The sequence below is a fragment of the Pantherophis guttatus genome, chromosome 1, assembly GCF_059756535.1.
Source record: "Pantherophis guttatus breed Tessera chromosome 1, ASM5975653v1, whole genome shotgun sequence".
Lineage (NCBI taxonomy): Eukaryota > Metazoa > Chordata > Lepidosauria > Squamata > Colubridae > Pantherophis > Pantherophis guttatus.
Window position 1 is genome coordinate 24077016 of NC_142063.1, and position 10133 is coordinate 24087148.

A 10133-nucleotide genomic window follows, 5' to 3' on the forward strand; every position below is an offset into this window, starting at 1 on the left:
GGAATCAAAGCTTGCAATAATTTTATCAGTGTAGGATATTTCCACACATTTGTTCTTCAACTAGAGATTACAATTCATGTATGGGGCATCAAATTTGGTGTTTTGGTTTCCCTTTCCAGGAGTCCCAGCCACCCAAATTACATAACTGGTTAGATTAGAAATTGGAAGACATCATGAATTTATATGATTTATTAGTAACCCCATAGATGTCAGAATCTGTCACCAGGTTTTGGTGGTGGAAATGGGAAAAGGAATTGAGGTGCACTATACAATCCCAGCACCTGAACATCCTTGTTGATTTGGAATTAAAGCAGAGTCAAGCTTGGTTAATACTTGGATGAGAAACCTCAGTGAAACATCAGAACTGCATGGGAAGATGAAAAAAAAATCCAGCAAAAGATTAATGGGGAAAAAATAATGTTGGTACTGTAATGCTGTAGGGAAATGGCTATGTAATCGCAACCATATTTTAAATATGATGCTGCAGAAATTGAACAAACCTTGAAGATGATTTTACCTTGTTATCACCTATGTTATCTGTTTATACAATTGAAAACTCTTATGAAGCTAAACTATCGGTGGCCTTGCATTTAATATATATATTTTCTTCTTCTAGTCCCCCTAAAATCAGCTGAGCTGGCAGTACATCTTATTTTTAACAGTGCTGCTTCAGCTTATTTTTATTCCTCCTTTATGATACCCAAAATATTCTCTGGCATGACCTCAAATAGGCAGGGAAGAATGACCATCTTCTTGCAAGTTCAATCTCCTTGGGTAAACCATCTGATGGCCCAACATGACTCCTCTTAGGAGATCCATTGTCCTGGGCTGTTCTTGCGGGACCTGGGAAGGAATGCTGTTGTGGGAAGCAAAGAAATGATTTGCAGCTCAGGGGGTAGAATATCAAAATCATGACACCGCTTGGAAGGCTAGTGAGCGAGGTGACTGCAATTGAGCAAGGACGCAGCTTTGCTTTCCTTCTGCACTGCTGCTGAGCAGTGTCTTAGCCAAGCTGCGCAAGAGGGATGAAATCCAAAAAAGCCCCTGCCACCTGTGGTTCTTCTGCTTCTTGCAAGTTTGTGCACATTGCTCTTTTTGGTGTCTGCAGAAGATGCCGTGCTCTTCAGGGGGATGGTGGCTCCTGTTAAATTCTCCCATTCCCTTAATAATTCAGCAGCTTCTGACAATCAGAAGACAAGTCCTCTGCTCAGCAGACGTGAACTGTGCAGCAGGGAAAATAATAAATAAATAAAACTGCTTATTTCTTGACCGGCTCATTGGAAAAATCCAACTCAGCAGTTGCTCATGTTCTATTCTGTAACTAGCTCTTCTTCTGTCTGCAGGGAATTGGCTAGTGTTCAGGCCAATGGTGGAAGGAATTAATGATGCAGGGAAGTCATAATAATAACAATAAAAAGGGCTCAATTCAATCACTGCAGTGATGCAGGGCAGGCTTCACATAATCCAGCCATGTGTTTCATACAAAGAGGTCCATGAATATTCACTTGGAATTTAACCTGGGCAGGCAGAATGGCAGCCTTTGCAAGTCTGGTATTGACAGTTGAACGCTGCTTCTGTTGTAGAGATTGAAGTTAGATAAAAAAATTCCACACATGGAGGGAGCAGCATATGGCAGTCCATCTGTCCTTGCACTTCTTGACTTCTCAGTGGCCTTTGATACCACCAACATGGTATCCTGGATTGGCTCTTTGGGCTGGGAGTAAGAAGCACAATAATCCCACTTGCTTTTTGTGGGCCAGTATCAATTGTTGAACTGGGAGCAAGAGGTTCCACCCTCTACCCTTATTATGTGGAGTTCAGCAAAGTTCAGTAGTCCCTCTACTCCTATTTAACACTTACATGAAACTGCAGGGTGAGATCATCTGGGGATTGCCCTAGTACACTTTTTTCCCCATTAGTTTTGGGGATCCCAGAGGGAGTCTGAAAAACGGATGTATGAAATTAAGTGATTGTTCTCCTGCTTTCTTGGGTTTTATCTATTTTATCTGTCTTTTTACATGGTTATTTATTTTGAATTGTTTTTAGATCGTTATGGAGTTTTTGTTGTTGTGTTGTACGCCACCCAGAGTCACATGTTTGTGAAACGGGTAGCGATATAAATATACAAAATGAAATAAAATACAAAATAAATAAAATAAAATAAACTCCCATCAGTTTTATAAAAACAGCAATGAGGGTGGCCAGGTTGCCTCAGTTTTCCATTAGTTAAAAGGGTCAATAGCAACAGTGTCATGAGTGTTTTCAGGATTGCTGTGGCTACTTGATCAGTCACAAACAATCAGTCACAAACAATGGATCCAATCAAGCCATCTCCTGTTTGCAATTAACTGCAAGCCTTCCCCACCCTAGTTAATTGCAGGTTAACTCCCCATATAAGCACGAACCTTTCTGCTTGGTATTTGGGCCTAGACGCTGTTTAGGCCTAGATGCAGAGCCAGTGCTGAAGCACCTGAATGCAGAGCCCAGAGCAGAGCTCAGGAGAACTCAGCTAAGAAGTCCTGACGGCTGCAGCAGAGATAGCAGCAGAAAAGGAGCTGAAGAGCTGTGTAAAGATACCCCCACGGAGCTAGCTGCAACTGTGAGTTGAGATAGCTGGGAGCCTTTTGAAGTCTCCAATTTCGGCTTGCCTTTTGCTGAGTTGAAGCACGCAAGCCAACATCTGAACTGTTGCTGCTGGACAGTTTCCCTCCCAGGAGCTTCAAGCCACGTTTGCTGATTGAATTGTTTTTCACAGGTGACTTTTAGCTATGAAGCCTACGCTGCTGCCCTTCTACCACCTCGATGATGTATCGACACCGAAGCTGTTTAATGTCATGTTAGCTTTTTCTTATGGACTATTTTGGTATTGTGGAGAGGAATTTAGGGAGATGGTCTGGCTTCATTTAACCAAGATAAGACTTTGTTATTAATGTGCTTTTTTAAAGATATAGTGTTTTTTAAACATTTTGAAGTAAAGTATATTTTTATACAAGACTCCTCTGCTAGTTTTATTTCAGTCCTAGTGTGTTTGCTCGTGAACTGGTTCATGGTTCGGAGACAACCCTCAACCCCATCCTGACAAACGAGCTTAATTGATCTGAGCAAAGTCAAAGGATGTAAATGAAACTGTACATCTTAATGTGCTACATCAGCCTGGAGCACTAGAGTTACAATCCAAATGCATTTTTAGACGTGAAGCTCCAGTGGGGTGTGTTTTTTTTTGTTTTTTTGTTTTTTGAGCTTCTGCTGAATGAATGATGGAAATGTCTGAAGATTATTGATGCAGAATAGAGGAATATGTGAGTTTTTTTAAAAAGCCTTCTACAAATCAAACTTGACACATGGTGACTTCATGGAGACATCCATGTGGTCTTCTAAGCAGCAATATGGAAGCAGTTTATCCCTTATTTTCTCACCTCTCTTTTTAGTCTACAGTGCAAATATTCTCTGGGGAATTCTGGAAGTTGAAGTCCAGAGATCTTAAAATTCCCAAGATTGAGAAATGCTGCCAGGACTATCTATGAACCAAGTATTCCCCATCTAAATAAGTCCTACCTGCTTAAGGGCCTAGTCCCAGAGTGGCCAACCTTGCAATTTTAAGACCTGTGGACTTCAACTCCCAGAATTCCCCAGTCAGCCATGGTCTTAAGGTTGCCAAGGTTGGACACACCTGACCTAGGCAAAGCCAATCAGATGCTGCCTCCTTCAGAAACATATATGATAAATGACAGCTTTCAGCCAATCCAGGTTTAACAGTCACATTGCAAACCAAGGGAACCATGAGCTACTTAAGTCTGTAAGAGTCTTTAAACATCAAGGCATCCCTCCCAGAATCTCTCTCAATTGGTCTTTATAGATGAGAATAAGCAACAATTTTGGACATTTTCCACCAACTTAAGACAAGGAGTTGGCCTTCTCTGCTGTGGCTCCCACTTTCCAGAGTACACTGCCTCCTGAGGTCAGATCTGCCTCTACCATTCCAGCCTTCTAGAAGAACCTTAAAATTTGGCTCTGCCTCTTGGGGCCCCAATGGAGACACTCTAAGCTAGAAGTGGTTGATGAAATGAGAGAGAAACATCTACATTGTATCGTTTGTGCTCTTGATTTTAATCTTTTATTTAATTGTTAAATTTAATTTTAATGGTTTTATATTTATGCTGTTAACTCGCAAAGCATCTCTGGCCTGCTTTCGAGTTGCCATAGGCGAGGGGGATGGGAAACTGATGAAACAGCATGGCAGTCAAAGACAAATGCGCATTCCAGACTTATCTCTCTCAAGGCTGTCTCCCAGGGTTACCCACAGCAGCCGGAGGGGAGTGATCTCTACAGCCTGCGAAATTGCTCTGTTGATGAATGTGATTGATGACACACCCTGGGGGGAAGGGGGAAACAGGGTCATGATTGGGGCATAAGTTGGCTACACTTGGGAATGAGCCGACATGAAGCTCCTAATAAATAACTGGATTTCTTTTGAAGTTTGGCTCAAGGCTCATGATTTAATTAGGGCATCCGTCGGCACCCTTATAGCTTTTATACTATTGTAAACTGTCCAGATCACTAGAGGCAGTGAGATTGGTGGCATTTAAACTAACTAACTAACTTCCATTCCATGTTCAACCCTTCACTTGGCTTGATTGGTCCCACAATGGGGAGGGATTGAGAATCCTCCCCCCTTTTAAAATATCTTCCTTTTCATTGAATCCAGGCGGTGTCCAAGCTGCAACCACAATTGCCCCCTTTCCTCCTTGATAGGCAAGGGGACAGAAGAACATCAAGCCCCTGTAGATTGACGTCTGTCGACTGATAAGATAGGGATGCTTTCACCATTCTCTCTATGCCTTATGTTAATTATTCTCTGCTCTTCCAAAATATCTGACAAGGTGAAAAAGCAGCTTCAGTCAATTGACATTCAGGTGACATTTGTCCCAGTGTTATTATTTTTTCTCTCCATCAGAACATCTGTCTCCTTCACACACACTAAGATTAGTGATGCTAAAAATAGACATGGAGTATTTAATTGAAGATGATGGGAGAAATCTGATTCTTGTCTTATTGCATAATTTTGGTTGAGACTCAGCTGCAATGCCTTTTCCCTTGTTTTCAGGAACTTTTCAGGGTACTTGGGAACAAGGGCAAAATGAAAGAGTCAGTGCTTGCCTCTTTGACCCTGGTCCATTTTGTCCTTGTATACATGGACTTGTATACATTTATTATGATACCAGGTGTATCTCAGATCTTGTTTCTTAAATTGAACACTAACTTACAGAGACACAAGGTTGACAGCCAGGAATACAAAAAGTGTGGCCTATGATTCTTGTGAGCTATTTCTTTGGAATATTTGAAGTTTTTTTGGGTGGGTGGGAGATATGCCTTAAATCAGACTTGACTCTTAGTGACTGACTCAAAAAGTCCTTGAAATTTTTTTGGCAAGATTTTGGAAGGGGTTTGCCATTGCCTCCTTCTTAGGACTGAGAGAGAATGACTATCCCAGGATCATCTAATTGGCTTTGTGCCTAAGATGGGACTGTGTGACCTTGAGCCAGTCGCTTTCTTTCAGCCCTAGGAAGGAGGCAATCGGAGACCGCATCTGAAAAACCTTGCCAAGAAAACTTCAGGGATTTGTCTAGGCAATCTTCAAGAAAAGGACATGATTTCATGTGGAAAAACAAAACCCAAAACCTTAACCACGGCAACTGGCAAATTTTTCTGGATGACAATCTGACAATAAAATAAGGAAGAGGCATGTCTGCATTGTCTCTTTTATAGCCACAGGGTAGGCCCAACAAGAATGACTCAAATAAAATTTAAAAATAAAATTTATTTTATAAATAAAAATAAAATAATAAATAAATTTTATTTTGTAAAATAAAATAAAAGTCTCACTCCAGTAATGTTCCAGTTATAGTTGCTGGAACTTGGTTTCCTAGGGGGTCTCAGTAAACTAAGGTGTTGAGGTAGTGAGAATAGTGCATGGAAAGAGACTCTTGGAGGTAATAAAAGCCAGCACCCAATTCACCTCCAAATGTATTTATTTGTTTGTTTGTTTGTCAAACATGTACAAGATAACAAGTATAGATATAAACATAAACATAAACAAAGGAAGTAAATACAAATAAATGGGGACGGTAAGACAGGGACGGTAAGGCTGGTGCGCTTATGTATCCCCCCTTTATGGACCAATTAAGAAGGGAGTGAGATCCACGGTAAACAATTTGAAGTTGAAACTATGAGGGTTTGAGGCTGTAACAATGGAGTCGGGTAGAGCATTCCAGGCGTTGACCACTCTGTTGCTGAAATCGAGTTTGAAGCAGTTTACCTTGAGTTTGTATCGATTGTTTGCCCGTGTACTATTGTGGTTAAAACTGAAGAAGTCGCCAACAGGCAAGACGTTATAGCAGACAATTTTGTGTATTATGGTTAAATCAGACTGCAGGGGCTATAATTCCAGATTGTTCAAGCCCAAAATTTTAAACCTGGTGGCATAAGGGATTCTGTTGTGAGTAGAGGAGTGGAATACTCTTCTCATGAAATACCTCTGAATCCGCTCAATCATCTTCATGTCATTGGGCAACCATTTTGTAGAGTTTCTGCAACAGACTCACTCTGAAATGTTTGCTTTTAATGTAGAACTTTCCCAAATAAGTAATAGTTGGATGTTTATATTTCAACCTATGCCATTCATCCAGGATAGTGAACTGCTGGAACATTGGCAAGGGAAAACAAAACCAAAGATGTTTGGACCACAGATCTTTTCAAGACATAGTTTCCTTGTTTAAGAATTTCCTTTCATGTCCATATAACCTGGCAATATGTGTCTCCCCTTGGATTTTTCCTGGTTGTTTTATTTCTTTGCTTCATCCCATTTTTTTCTTAAGTGTCTTTTCTCAGGTCTATTTCAGGTCTACCAGGCTTTGAAAGTTAGATTCCCTATTTTGAAATATTATTACTTCTCCTTGGAGAACAATTAATGCTGAATGAATGTTTCTTTCCAGGCAAGGATGCACAATCTAAGCCCCAGAGTTGTCTCTAAACATAATTGCCAAAAAACCAGCACCATTATTCCCTACTTTTGGGAGTTTCAGATTCAGGGAAACATAAGTGAAATGCACTGGATTGGAGTCCAGGTAGTCCTGAACTTATAAGAGTTTGTTTAGTGACCGTTCAAAGTTACAATGGCATTGAAAAAAAGTAACTTATGACCATTTTTCACATTTACGACCATTGCAGCATCCCCATGGCAATGTGATCAAAATTCAGACTCTGACTCATATTTATGACAATTGTAGTGTCCCAGGATCATGTGATCACATTTCTGCAACATTCTGTCAAGCAAAGTCAATGGGGAAGCCAGATTCATTTAACAACCATATTACTAACTTAAGAACTGCAGAGATTCACTTAACAATTGTAGCCAGAAGAGACATAAAATGGGGCAAAACTCACTTAACTACTGTCTCAGCAACATAAATTTTGGGCTCAATTCTGGTTGTACATCAAGGACTACCTGTTCCATCACCCTTTGCAGGTGCTGTATAGGGATGAATGAGATAGCCTAAATATTTTGGTAGATAGTTTTCAGACTGAATCACCCTTGTTTTATGAATGAGAGCCGATTCTGTTCTTTCCTGTCCGTTCAACATGAATAGAATAGAATAGAATAGAATAGAATAGAATAGAATAGAATAGAATAGAATAGAATAGAATAGAATAGAATAGAATAGAATTCTTTATTGGAATTGGACACACAAGGAATTTGTCTTAGGTGTATATGCTCTCAGTGTACATAAGGAGAATAAAATACATTCACCAAGAATAAAAAGATACAATACTTAGTGATAGTCAAGGTTACTAATAAGCTATCAAATCGTACTAGGAAACAAATAAAAACAATACAAATTGAAAGATACAAGAGAAATGGTTATAGTAATAAGTGGGAAGAGATAGATACTAGTAAAGAAGAGAATAATAATAATAATACAGTCTTAGTAAATTATTTGACAGTGTTGTGGAAATTAGTTGTTAAACAGAGTGATGGCATTCGGGATAAAACTGTCCTTGTGTCTAATTGTTCTGGTGTGCAGTGCTCTATAGCGTCGTTTTGAGGGTAGAAGTTGAAACAATTTATGTCCAGGATATGAGGGGTCTGTAGATATGTTCACAGCCCACTTTTTGACTCGTGCAGTATACAGGTCCTCAATGGAAGGCAGGTTGGTAGCAATGGTTTTTTCTGCATAAAAGGCAATGCTTTTTACACAGGCTTCCTTCCAAAATGTTGCAGTTCTCCTTCCCTTCCTTCCTCCAGGCCACCATATGCCTTTGTGTTGTATTTATGCTTCTAGATAAAACTGTCATAGTAGCTCCTAAAAACAGAGAGTGAAAATAGGAAACCCACACAACAGCTAATCTCCACGTTGAAATGTCAGTGCTGCTCTCCAAATAAACTAGGAGGGATAAATATTTGTAGGTCCTTCTCAGTTCCTGTTGTTCACACCTGCAACATTAAGATTTGGCATTTCTCAAAGAACATGCAAATGACTACAGAAAAATCTCTGGGTTTTTTTTGGGTGCACTTGTTAGTCCTGGAAGACATCTTTTACTTTGGATCTTCAGGGCTGCCACATTTAGTGCTGTGGGAAACTGGGAGGGGAGATTGTATGGAGTTGGAGAGATATCTAGCCATAATAACATTCTTTTCTTTATCTTTATCTTTATCTTTATTTGATTTGTATACCGCCCTACTCCCGAAGGACTCAGGGTGGTGAACAGCCAAACAATAAAATACATAAATACAAAATTTAAAAACAAGATAAAATCGAATTAAACAATTTGGCCCAGACAAATTAAAATACCCCAATCATTTAAAAAACAGATTAAAATTTGCATATTAAAAAGAAAAGAGGGAAAAAATTAGGCCAGGCCCGCCTGGTGGAATAAAAAGGTCTTCAAAGCGCGGCGGAAGGTGCGCAGATCCGGGATCCTCCGTATCTCCGGGGAGAGCTCATTCCAGATAGTAGATGCCCCCACAGAGAAGGCTCTCCCCCTAGGGGCCACCAGTCGACATTGTTTGGCTGATGGCACCCGGAGGAGCCCCTCTCTATGAGAGCGTACCGGCCGGTGGGAGGCTATTGGTGGTAGTAGGCGGTCCCGTAGGTAACCAGGTCCTAAGCCATGGAGCACTCTAAAGGTGGTAACCAAAACCTTGAAGCGCACCCGGAAGACCACCGGGAGCCAGTGCAGCTCGTGCAGGAGAGGTGTTACATGGGAGCGCCATGTCGCTCCCATTACCACCCGCGCAGCTGCACTCTGCACCAGTTGGAGCCTCTGGGTGCTCCTCAAGGGGAGCCCCATGTACAGAGTGTTAAAATAGTCCAGGCGGGAAGTGATGAGGGCATGAGTGACCATGCGTAAGGAGTCCCGATCCAGAAAGGGACACAACTGGCGAATCAGGCGAACCTGATGAAAAGACTTCTTTGAGAGTCAAGGACATCCTGCCCCACACCTGGAGTGGGGTGACTGGGAGGCATCTCCAGTTGAGACAGTGCTTTGATTGGACCATGTGATGGACATGTGGGTGCTGGGCAGGGACTTGGACTTTCTTCTGGGTGGGGAAAACCTGGAAGCTTTCAGATTTGGGTTTTTCCAGATGTGCCAATATGACATCTCTAATAAAAATGGAACTTTGAGGAACTTCTGGTCTCGGAGTCTTCTTTTGTTGGGGGTGTTACTTGGAACTCTGACAGCACTGTTATGCTATCAATTTCCTTTTGGAAATTGAGTGATCTCTTAATTAGCCTGAAACAGATCTTCTTACATGTTGATAGATCCATGCATGGGTCTAATTAGAGGGGTAGTGACACAGTGGTTAGAATGCAGCATTGCAGGCTAATTCTGCTGACTGTCAACAGTTCGATTCTGACCAGTTCAAGGTTGATTCAGTCTTCCATCTTTCTGATGTTGTTCTGCCCCAGCTCCAGATTCCCGAGGATATAGACACACACCAACGGTCCTTATCAAATTTATTAAGTAGCAAGAATAAACCAAAGTCCGGCAAAGGTTGGCAACCAGCCCAGAAAGCAAGATAAAACTTTTCCAAAAATGCTCTGATGATAATTACAAGTTGTTTCTAGCAAGAA

At 41.0% G+C, this 10133-nt stretch overlaps 1 long non-coding RNA gene across 1 annotated transcript; it reads left to right on the plus strand.

The window, feature by feature from the left end:
• Window positions 1-2443: 2443 nt before the first annotated feature.
• Window positions 2444-2995, plus strand: LOC132712195 (uncharacterized). The gene is made up of 2 exons (XR_009622862.2): window positions 2444-2599; window positions 2756-2995. It is a non-coding gene; the product is annotated as an uncharacterized LOC132712195 (long non-coding RNA).
• Window positions 2996-10133: the final 7138 nt, after the last annotated feature.